The sequence below is a fragment of the Crinia signifera genome, chromosome 1, assembly GCF_055691185.1.
Source record: "Crinia signifera chromosome 1, ASM5569118v1, whole genome shotgun sequence".
In the NCBI taxonomy this organism is placed as follows: Eukaryota; Metazoa; Chordata; class Amphibia; order Anura; family Myobatrachidae; genus Crinia; species Crinia signifera.
The window spans coordinates 465,787,667-465,799,752 of NC_139217.1; the positions used below are offsets into that span (position 1 = coordinate 465,787,667).

General features: G+C 47.0%; 1 protein-coding gene across 1 annotated transcript in view; it reads right to left on the minus strand.

Moving 5' to 3' along the window:
• Positions 1-12,086, minus strand: part of SETBP1 (SET binding protein 1) — a 131,445-nt gene that overhangs the window by 52,773 nt on the left and 66,586 nt on the right. The window lies entirely within an intron of this gene.

Sequence of the window (12,086 nt, forward strand, 5' to 3'; positions counted from 1 at the left end):
CAGATGTAACATGCGCAGAGAGAGTTACGGTCCATACACACTGGGCGGCTATGCTTAGCATGTATGGACAGCGATGATCGCGCTCATCGCTGTGAGGAAAGCCGCTCAGTGCATACACACTGCCCGGCGCCGACGGTCAGTGGGTGGGGTGAGGCTGATTTGCATAGCGCAGCGCCATGCAAAGTCGTCCTCAAAGCCACTCATCTGCTGGTATTTCCCAGTGATGATGCGGCAGCGCACAGCAGCGTTCACCGCTCATCGCTGGGGCATACACACTGGGCGGCTCTGAGCTGAAAGCCGCTCAAACTGGGTGTTTTGAGTGACTTTCAGCTCAAAGTCGCCCGGTGTGTATGGGCCTTTAGATTTGGGTACAATTTGTACTTCAAACTGATACTGCCACTGCGAAACTGAGCGAGGAGAGCGGGGCCACTGCAGAAGTGAGGGAGGAGAGTGGGGCCACTGCGGAAGTGAGGGAGGAGAGTGGGGCCACTGCGGAAGTGAGGGAGGAGAGTGTGGCCACTGCGGAAGTGAGAGAGGAGACCGGGGTCACTGCAGAAGTGAAGGAGGAGAGTGGGGCCACTGCGGAAGTGAGGGAGGAGAGTGGGGCCACTGCGGAAGTGAGGGAGGAGAGTGTGGCCACTGCGGAAGTGAGAGAGGAGACCGGGGTCACTGCGGAAGTAAAGGAGGAGAGTGGGGCCACTGCGGAAGTGAGGGAGGAGAGTGTGGCCACTGCGGAAGTGAGGGAGGAGAGTGTGGCCACTGCGGAAGTGAGGGAGGAGAGTGTGGCCACTGCGGAAGTGAGAGAGGAGACCGGGGTCACTGCGGAAGTGAGGGAGGAGAGTGTGGCCACTGCGGAAGTGAGGGAGGAGAGTGTGGCCACTGCGGAAGTGAGGGAGGAGAGTGTGGCCACTGCGGAAGTGAGAGAGGAGAGTGTGGCCACTGCGGAAGTGAGAGAGGAGAGTGTGGCCACTGCGGAAGTGAGAGAGGAGACCGGGGTCACTGCGGAAGTGAAGGAGGAGAGTGGGGCCACTGCAGAAGTGAGGGAGGAGAGTGGGGCCACTGCAGAAGTGAGGGAGGAGAGTGGGGCCACTGCGAGGGAGGAAATGGGATAAGATAAGATAATGTCAGATTATTGGACCTTTAAGGATCAGTCATTGATACCCGTTTTGTCTTTACAAAAAGAAAACCAAAAAACATTTTCACATTTACTTTCTTGCATGTAGCAAGGACGTATTTCTCTTTCACCGTCTTCTACCAGGAGGCCGGTAAGTGGTGGATCCTGCGGTTCCATCTCACCGCCGCGCTCATATTTATGCGCTATAAATAGCTTTCAGTGAAGTAAGGTCACATTAAATCCCGGTGACACCGTCATAAATAACAAACAGGATTCAACGGCTGCAGTAACCAGCCCTCGGGGAACATTATACGATCATCTGCTGAACCGGTGGTATATCACCTAACCAGGGCATTTATTACCATTGGCAAGGTAACCCAATCCTTCCCAGGACACTAATGGCCGAGAGATGACGGGGGCATGAGCATCCGGAGATGTATCAAACACAATCACATCAGGGGCACAATCAAATCAGCACAAAAAGCGCGATTCTACAGGAAGCCCCCCGAAGCGAGGCTCCATGGAAACAGAAGACCACCATTCATGAGACTACAGTAACCAGCATAATCATAATGGGGGGATTCAAATGGTATAAAAATAATGGGGGGGGATTCAAATGTTTGTGCTGGTGACTGCTCCTGCCAGTCGCTCACCGTCATCAACTTAATTGTTGCTCCAACGATGCATCGCCGTCGGTAATTTAGCAATTATATGCGACTAACCCTGACACTTAGGGGCACGATCAGGGCATTAAAAAGTACAATTCAATATCGCTCCCCGATCAATGGTCGTTTTAGATGGGCTTTAGGGAGCATAAACAATTGAATTGCCCCATAATGTCAAGGGTGAGGCGTCGGCACTAGGAAAGGTCCACTAAACCACACGTAATGCTCATCCCAGGATATTCTTTCTAGACCCTTTCACATTGAGCTAAATCCCGAGTTGGTGCGTGTTCATGTGCAAAAACCCGGGATAAAATTGCGGGGCGATTCCGAAGACCCAGAATCATGCTCAAGAATTACGCATGACCTTCCACCTACACAATTATTATGTGTTTGATAAAATATTAAACGTTCTCACATACATCCCGTCCCCCCCCAACCCCCAGGATAGACCGGTGTGTGCTTCTAGACCGCAAGACCCAACTCTAGGCCAAGTGAATTAGGAAACCACATCGGCCAATGGTGGAGTTTTTTCATTGCCATATTAAGTATCACACGATTGTACACCTGTACAGTCTGAGGTGTGCCTAACCATAACAAACCCCCCAAAAAGCACAAAGGTTGAGGGGGACCAAGATAACTATATGGGAGTTTTTAAGAGTTTTATTACCAACACCACCACAAGGCGGCAGTGTACCCAGAGCTTAAATCCACCGCTTAAATCCCTGAAATCATGATGTCACGCTTAGGGGGTGGGGCCACCACTTTGGGAAGGCAAAGCATTGGCCTCAGCATCTGCTGCTCCACTGGCTACAGGTTACTTGCCCAGTGAGGACTTTGGATGAACAAGGGGGCTCTGCTGGCCGCCCCAGGGCTTGCATGTTGCGTCCCTGTATATAGTATATTTCTAAATTATTATTGTTATTCCCCAGTAAAATAGATATTTCTATATCAGTGTTGTTGTGTACCAGTCAATGCGTAGGCCAGTGTAGCACAGACGAGAACATGTCTACGGTTCCAATGAAAACTCAGTGGGCGACTTTTATCCCTTCATAACAAATTGAATAAATGGTAAAGAAAAGCCTTAGGAGGCGCTGACTTGTACACAAGACCCAAAGACCTGGAGAACGGAATATCAGAAGAATCGTTTTGTCCTCACTAAGTTCTAACGTTTTCCAAATCCCAGTCAATGAAAAATAAGTCAGCCATCAAAACCAATGTGTGAGGAGAGAAGTACATGGACCTTAACTTCTGCCATCACTATATAGAAGGTGATAGGAGCTGGATTACTCAAAACAAAATTCTAGCTTCTTCGGAAACCCAATTACGCCCCCTCTTGTTCATTGCATCATTATTGCTGGTAGCTCCTCCCTAATATCAGTGCTGCGGGAGGTGGTGGAGTGAGGCAGCAAAAGGTTCCCAACCGCAGTCGCCCAGCCCCCCTCTCCCAACAGGTCACACTTTGTGGCGGTCTCTGATCATGTACCGGACAGTAATTATCCAGCCTGTCTTCCCAGACAGAAATCCTGAAAACATGACCTGCTGTGGATGCTGTGATATTTAAAAAAAAAAGAGAACGAAAAGCCCAATTAGACAAATCCTGAAAGACACCGTCACAGACTTCCGCCATCCAATTCCCTTTCTGTACGGCTTTACACTACATAACGTGTAATTAAACCGCGCTCGGAAATAGACCTGTCTGGGGATTTATTGGAACATCAGCAGCCATCAGTTCTATTGCTAAATATACTACACATTTGCAGCACGCGATGCCGCCTATTCCTGCGCCTCTCCGTGGCGCGTGGGATCGGAAATCTGAAGCCAAACTGGGTCCAAGGGCTTTAATTATTTTTTGCTTGTTTTGATTTACATAAATAATCTGTTTTATTAAAATGAACGTGAATCCTGGTAATGGACCCCCAATTCTGAGCAGAAGACCCCTCTACAGATCCTATTTTTTATTCTACCCCCTCTATCGTGTACCCCCTTCTCTTATTTTAACACTGAATCAAGTCTCTGCTCCTCATTCACTCTTTCAGACAACTTTGCAGTGGGCACGCAGCCCCTGTGGGAAACAGACTCTCCCAGACGCCGGCTTGTGGGACCCCCCTTGGTTCTTTTCAGAGCAGAAAAAAAAAAAGAAGAAAAAAGAAAAGATCTTCGTTAGAAACAGACCCAACAGGTCCGAAAGCAAACAAAGTGAATAGTTACATTTCTTACTGGTCAATTACATTTTCCTTCATTAAGGGAAAATGTTGCTATTAAATTGGAAAAAATAAAAAGGGAATAAACTCTAACGGCCAGCAGCCTCTGCCACAGTCGGGCGTACGGAGAAGGGCGCGCAACCGAGCAAGATGGGACGAGCTGTGGAAGGGCCAGGCCTTTAGTGTACTCAGATGGCCAAGGCAACTAAGGGTTAAGACGCGGCATCTCTTTCAGAGCGGACATAAAGAGAATGAGATCATGAGAAGGGGAATTATTATCTGATAAATACTTTATACGAGGGCTATCCCATCTGGCCGCCCCAGACTGGAAAGGCTTCCCAGGGGGTTTGGAGCTGCCCGTGGCATCGCAGATGAGACTGAACATGATAGAAGGGAAAATTAGCCTGGATAAATAGATAGGGAAGGAGGGAGGCACCCAATAGGAGCAGGGGGGAGATAATTACCAATCTAGGTATGCTCCAAGAGGCTGCACAGGACTCAAATTGAGATTATATCACGGATGGTGTAATGGTTAGCATTACTGCCTCACAGCGCTGAGGTCATGGGTTCGATTCCCACCATGGTCCTGTGTGGAGTTTGTATGTTCTCATTGTGCTTTGTGGGTTTCCTCCAGGTACTCCGGTTTCCTCCCAAAATCCAAAAATATACTGGTAGGTTAATTGGCGCACAACAAAATTAACCCTAGAATGTCTGTGTGCGGGTACATGTGGTAGGGAATATAGATTGTAAGCTCAACTGGGGCAGGGACTGAATGAAATATTCTCTGTACAGCGCTGCAGAATATGTGTGCGCTATATAAATAACTGGTAATAAATACATAGAAGGGTTAAGGAAATCTGTATCAAATACGCTAAACAGTGGAAGAATCGGCAAGTCAAGTTGTCTCCAATTTATCAACCAACTGCTACAGTCCCTGATAAATGCTATATGAAACTATATGGTTGCTATGGGCAACCTCATAACTCTTTAAAAGGTGGGATACATTGCTTTCTAAAGGGCCGACGCATTAATAATGGTGTCATTGCTGCGACTATTAACCGCCTCGCCCACGGGGTCCCCGCTATGTTCTTGCTGTAATACGCAGAGATAGCAATCATCTCTGTCACTGCCGGTAACGTCCGCGGGATATCAGAGGAGTATTTCACGTTTTAGCAGACTCGTCTGAGTTTATTTACTAAGATGGGAGTTCTAGTGAAGATGGGAGGTTGCCCATAGCAACCAATCCAATCCTACTTCTTATTTATTTAGCACCATCTAGAAGATAATAGACAGAATCGGATTGGTTGCCCATAGCGACATCCCATCTTTAACAGACTCACATGTTAGTAAACAAACCCTGTCCAGCATCAGATTCAGGAGCTGGGTGAAGGCTGCAGGAGAGGGATTATAAAAACTCCTCTCCTGTAAGAATGCCCCCATAGACACAAAGCGATTGGGTACATAGAGGTCAGACTGTAGTCCTCACTGGTAATAATGTGGTCTGCAGCAGTAGGGAGCAGGGGATACGGTCGGTTGGTGGACCTAAAGATGGTTGACAGTCACTAGGTCGACATACTGCAAGGTCGACAGGGGTCTAGGTCGACATGGAACAAGGTCAACATGGTTTGTTTTTTGAGCCGACAGGTGGTATTTCATGCTCTACCATCCACTAGGGCGTGGTGCACTTAAAACTGTCAATGCTGACTGTGTCAACATTTGGGTAAAAAAAAACCCAGTGAAAAACCCCATGTCGACCTAATGACCAGTCGACCTTGGCCCATGTCAACCTAGACCTCTGTCGACCTTGCAGTATGTTGACCTAGCGGTGTCCACCCAATGACTCTCGACCATCTTTAGGTCGACCATACAAACCATACCTGGTAGCACTGCGTAATCCCTGTGGCATAACATTGCACAAATTGTCACTTAGTATTGACACCTATAAACGGAATATATGGTATTCCGCCACACATCACCTGTGAGAAGATAGATAAACCTATTGTTCATTGTGCTTTACAGACCACAGTTTTATTTATTTTTTTACTTCTCCCAAAATCAATACTCTTTGTTACAACGGGAAACTAAGTGGCCTTGAGGTAAGTAATCCCCCACTTGATAAAAGTGGGAAAAAGGCACTTCATGATTTTTTTTTTTTTTTGTAGCTAGCAATCAAGTACAATGAGACTCGACTGGATAACGGTCTATGGAAAGGAGGGGAAAAAATTGGTTCCCTTTGTCCAAATGTCACTGCGATTAGGCGATGGAGATTTCAGGCTCTCAGAAGGTTGCGGACACGTCGTAGGGGTCCCCTGGGGAGAATGCTCTCTCGCCTCAGTCCCTGTGGGAAAGAGTAAGTGTGAGGCAGGACAAGTGCCAGACAGGGTAGCAATAATGGGGAGTCTGAAACAAAAGGCACCATTCTTGTTGTCGTGTATTAACTGTAGCGTCACATTCCCGTCTCCTTGCGGTGGTCACCTCGGTGGAAGGGTGGTTTTGCCCAAATAGAGGTGGATTATCACTATGGAGACCCTACAAGTCCATCAGATGCATCCCTCCTTATCAGCGCCGTCTGGCAGAAGATTATAATATTGAATATAGCAATGAAAGGGAGTTGGGTTAAGGGCTGGTGGTGACAATGTTCCCTGTGAGAGCAGAGATTTGTAACCACGCAGTTCTTGTTCCTGACACCTGCCGAATGCTTCCTGCGAGGGGGGGGTACGATGGCACTGGAGATGATTAAGTGATTAACCACGTTGCACGTCCAGGATTATGCAAACGAGCGGAGAGAGGAAGAGCGAATCGCTGAATGGGCTGCACCAGATCGGTCTCATGCTGGAGGAATAGGCCTGCGGAGTGTAGCACCAATTAGCTTCCGCTGATGGCCACCATTCAGCCTGCCCAGCAGGGCGGAGGTAGTACAAAGCAAAGTGGGGACATGGACCCTGTGGCTATGTATCAGCCGGGCCGGTGACTGCCATGCAAAACACACAAAAGGTGGCAGACAACAGGAACCTGGTCCAGGCGGGAGATTGCTTCGGAGCCTCGGCGTATGAGCTATAGGATGATAGCGCCACCTGAATTTTGGGTGGCGTTCTGCAAGTTAAACAAATTTAGAATATTACCAAACCCAGTAGCCCCCCACCCCCATCTCTACCGCTACCAGGAATACCCCACACATTCCGATTTCAGAAGGACAGCTCTGTTTTTTCCTGGTGGATATCACTGGCGGTCACGCTGTAAATTGATGCCAGTTAGTGTTCCCGCTGGACGTTTGTTTGGCGCTGCTACTGATCTTTAGAACATGTAGGAAGATATGTACCTATTGTCACCAGCAGCACGCTCCTGGATGTGGCCACAGACGACACGCACTAGGACGATATAGTGCAGACACACTGTGCAATCTTGCAAAAGGGGTGTGGATTAGCTAACAGACAATGTCAGCCTTTTAGTGCCGACTGACTGTCTACCTAGACATTATCTTTGAGCTAAGCCACACCCCCTTTTGGAAGATTGCTCTATATCGTTTGTCCAAGAGTTAAAGGAAATAGTTGATGACATTGTATCGTTTGCATGTGGTCTAATGTGCGCCCACCTTAAGAGGACTCACACGCCACAATAAAACATATAGACACAAATATAAATGAATCAGCAGAAAGTCAGCGGTGAGATCTCACATACTGTAAAGGTCCTCACTCAATAGGCAACCCTGGCCCTGCAGCCGTTACAGATACCAATATTGGCCGCGGGGTGAGATCGGTAAATGATACCATTCAGCGACGTCACCGGGGCCCTCCGAACATGCGGGTCGTTTGGCTATAAAACTAAATTGACCTGCATGTTAAGCAGATGGGATGGGTCGGTAACGATGCGCAGGAGCACTCTCAAGCAGCACATCTTGCAGTGAGGTCAGGGAGGGGCTTAAAGTATATTTTTCTGTATTTTATTATAAAGGTGCATGGCCACGGCTCCTGCAATTAGGCCTTGCTCCTCTGAGAAGTACCTGGGCCTAACCAGGCTATCTGCTGTCCTGGGTGTCCATGTCAACTTATGTCGACACAGATAACAACAACAAAAAACAATTAAAACCTGCCTGTTGACCCTATGACCCATACTCGAGTATGCGGTGGAAGATGTAAATGCAGCAGAATTAATGCCAGGAAACATACACACACACACACACACACACACACACAGTCAAATCCAAAAACATGGAATTTAGGTTTATTAGAAAGAACTTGCTTATAGTTATTTAACCCAACAAGCAATAGTCTGATGTATTTACCAAAGTTAAAAAGGAAAGCATTTTGTGGAGTTACTCATTTGTACATTAATGTTCCTGGCGCGGCAACAAAAACCCCAGAAGACAATTCAGCATTCCTGGGAGGGGAACGGCCGCTTACTCCTCATTGAGAGAAGGGGGGGGGGGGAGATGGCTACAACTAAAACCCGGTGCTCAGCAGTAAACATCTCCCAGTCCCACAAATAAACCATCTTTGGCAATGGATTCCAAACGGGAGGTCGGCGCTGCTTTGGATCGGATCCGACCTGACCGTTAGAACAAAACAATAATATTGATTACGGTGATTATTTGCGCAATAGCAAGACTATAAGGAAGCCAACATTATGTACGCTGATTTATCCGGAACAGGTGGACCTCGTTTATACCTTGTTGACGGTTTGTAATTCTAACCTGCGCACGTCGGATAATAACGTAAGTGAAATACTGAGGTTTGCTATCCGGGATTTCTAACATCCGAGAGCTATTATGGGTACATGGCCATATTACAATAAATCACATTGTACACAAACGAAACAGTTTGCAGTACGTATGCTTTCTAGGAAACCATGAACAACATAAGGGAATTTTAGCTACCGCGCTGCCTTGGAAAATCCAATTTAATAGTATAGTCAGAGCCAAGCGCTGATAGCAATTAATGGTTATTAACGCGCCCCTCCCTCTCCCCCAGTCCTGTGAATAATAACTCAACCATTATGTAAATCATCAGCTGCTTGAATAGACCGAGGCACCTGTAAACCCAAAATGCAACGGGTCCACCGATCGTTCATACTGGCCCTCTCCTGGTCAAGTGTTCATTCGAGCACCCTGCGTCTTTTAAATCCCGCGCAGTTCCTCTTCCCCGCCTGAGGTGCCGCTCTCTGCTGTGATGCTCGTAGCTCAGTCTGGTCTGCATAGCAGTGATGAAATACAGACCATGCTGTGCTAGAGCACCATAGCAGAATGCAACACCCCAGGCAGGGAAGAGGAACTGCACAGGTTTTGAAATATGCAGGTTGCTCGAATGAACCTAGAATGGTCTATGATGTCGCAGGATGTTTCCCAGGAACACTCAGAGCGTTCTCCTGCTGAAATATAGACCACACTGTGCTAGAATGGACAATACAGGTTTATAATGTCAGAGTATGCTTCCCTACTTGGAGCACGCTACTTCCAATATATGGTCAATTCTTCGTGTTATCAATGCTCACAAATATTCATAGCTGCTTCTTAAAGAAAGGTGAATGAATACGGGATGAAGGAAAGCTAGAGCCACACTGTAGGTAACCTATGGTTATTCAAATGTAGGGCCTTATTTTGGTTCATTCTTTCTGACAAAATCCTTCTTAGATAGACAAAACCATGTGCACTGCAGGTGGGGCAGATGTAACATGTGCAGAGAGAGTTAGATTTGGGTGAGTAATTTTGTTTCTGTGCAGAGAAAATACTGACTGCTTTATTTTTACACTGCAATATAGATCTCACTTTGAAGTAAAACCCCACCCAAATCTAATTCTCTCTGCACAAGTTACATCTGCCCCACCTGCAGTGCACATGGTTTTGCCCATCTAAGAAGGATTTTGTCAGAAAGAATGAACCAAAATAAGGCCCGTAGTCTGTTCAGATATCGCTGTGATAATCAGGGGAACCCCATATACTCATCATGCGCTCAGGGTCGCAGAAGAGATGCTGCGATTGGTTCCAACCTTCAACGTTCTTTTTCTTGAGACTTTATTGCCCAAATGATTTACTATTCCAATGAGCAGCCCTCGCTGTAAGCCTGGGCATCAAGGACGCTGTAAACGGACATCTGCTACCCAAACATCCCAGCATCCTGACTTACAGAATCGCTGTTCCGGAGGTTTGCAAACTGCTCCCAAGCCCAAAATAACTCCACATTAAACATTATTATTTACCTTCTAAGATACGCAGATTGTAAATAAAGGGAAATAACTTATGTATAAAGCATTTCGGAGCCCAATGACCATCTATCCTCTATGAGGGTTCTGGACACCCTCCTTGGCGATGGTCTCCCAAAGGCCTATGGCATCTCTATATCACCAGGCCATCTGCAGTCACCATTTGGACTTGTCGCCAAAGAGATCCTAAAAGTAGGGTGGTCCATCAGGGGTTTAATCATTGGAGGTCAATGTATTTTTATTAACCTGAGTAAAACGATTGAATGTTTGTCCTTTGATGGATCCTTAAAGCAGGGTGGTCCATCGATGGTATAACGAAGTCAATGGTCAATTCATACTGTCCCTGCCAAGTACTGCGATCTGTAGATGAAGGACTTTAAGCAGTACCAAGAATCTCCCGTAATTCATCTGGGGGTCGAGCTTTTAGCAATTCCATGGAACTCACTTCCCCGCCCAATTCAAAAACAGACTCAAGACTTTCCTGTTTCCTCAAGCATTTCCATAATCCCTTTAAGTATAGCTTATGAAAAGCTTTTCTGTACCTCACTGTTCCTGTACTGTATTACATTCATTCTATCTGTTAAGCGCCTTGAGTCCTATTGGAGAAAGAGCGCTATATAAATAAAATGATTATTATTAATCGGAGGAAAACGATTGTAGGTTTGCCGTTTCAAATGTGCGATACAGCAAAGCAATTGGATATTTAACATCAGACTTGCCCTATTGATGGTAAAACCAGGGACCAATGGAAGGAAACCATCGATGGCTGATGGCCAGCCGTACCAAAAAGTAGGCAAGAACGATATACTGTATGGTGAAAGCATCTGTCATTTTACAGCGTTCGCAATTCTCATTGACCAAGGGATCCGAGAAGTCGGACGGGAGGGTATTTGTCCGGGAGCCGCCATATTTTTAAAATGCCAATCATGAAGGGAAAACCAGAATTTTTATGGGATGTACCGATATCCAGCCTATTAATCTGATCAATGTTAGGTATGGCCGACCTCTCAGGACCCTTACTCACTGGCCCGATCACACAGGCTTCATAGTGGTCTATACTTGTCATAACCGCATCCCTCTGACCGGAATAGTCAGACAGAGAGGCCCTTTGTTTCCCTGACATTCCAGAACAACTCGTATATTACTCCTGTCAATTAGCAGTACATTATTTAGGAAAGGCCAGACCCCGCTAGCAACCGCTCATGTGTGACTAAGTACCCAGCCTCCTACTTCAAGAGACAACAGAGAAATTTACAGTGCCCCCCTCCCAGGCAGCGGTGGTGCTGCCTATATGCTGCGTCCCCCCCCCCTCCCCTCCTCCAGCAAAGGGGGGCAAAGGGCACCATTTATTGTCTTGTCTGATAAACAGAAATAAGTCACTGGACAGAACAAAGCTTGTGGCAGACATTCTAGAAACACCAAGCCACACACAAAGCATTTGATGGCAGATCCGACACTTTAAAAACAAGGCAGGCCATGGTGGCTGGGTAGACATTCCAGGCCTGGAGGGGTCTCCTGCCCCCAACCCCACCCCTTCCTTGGTTTCTAGACACTATAGCTGCCACAAAGAGATTTACCACTCGTGTATTAGGGCAATAGAAGCACATCACCTCTGCCCTGCAGCTCAAAGCACTAGGAAAATCCCATTATCTCTGGCCCTGTCATCTGGACATGATATACCCCAAGGAGGAGGGTACAACCTGTTTCTAGTTCCGGAAGTGAAAGCTTTATTTAAATAAAATACATTTCCCCTGGTGCCGGACCCTGATTTCGCGATTTCGCCGACCATGAGATGGAGCTGGGACCTGTATCACTGTCCAATCCCCCAAGGATCTTCTCGGGTGGCAGGGCAACATCCCATCTTTGTAAATTAACCCCACGGAATCATCTCTTTCTTTCCCCATATGTATG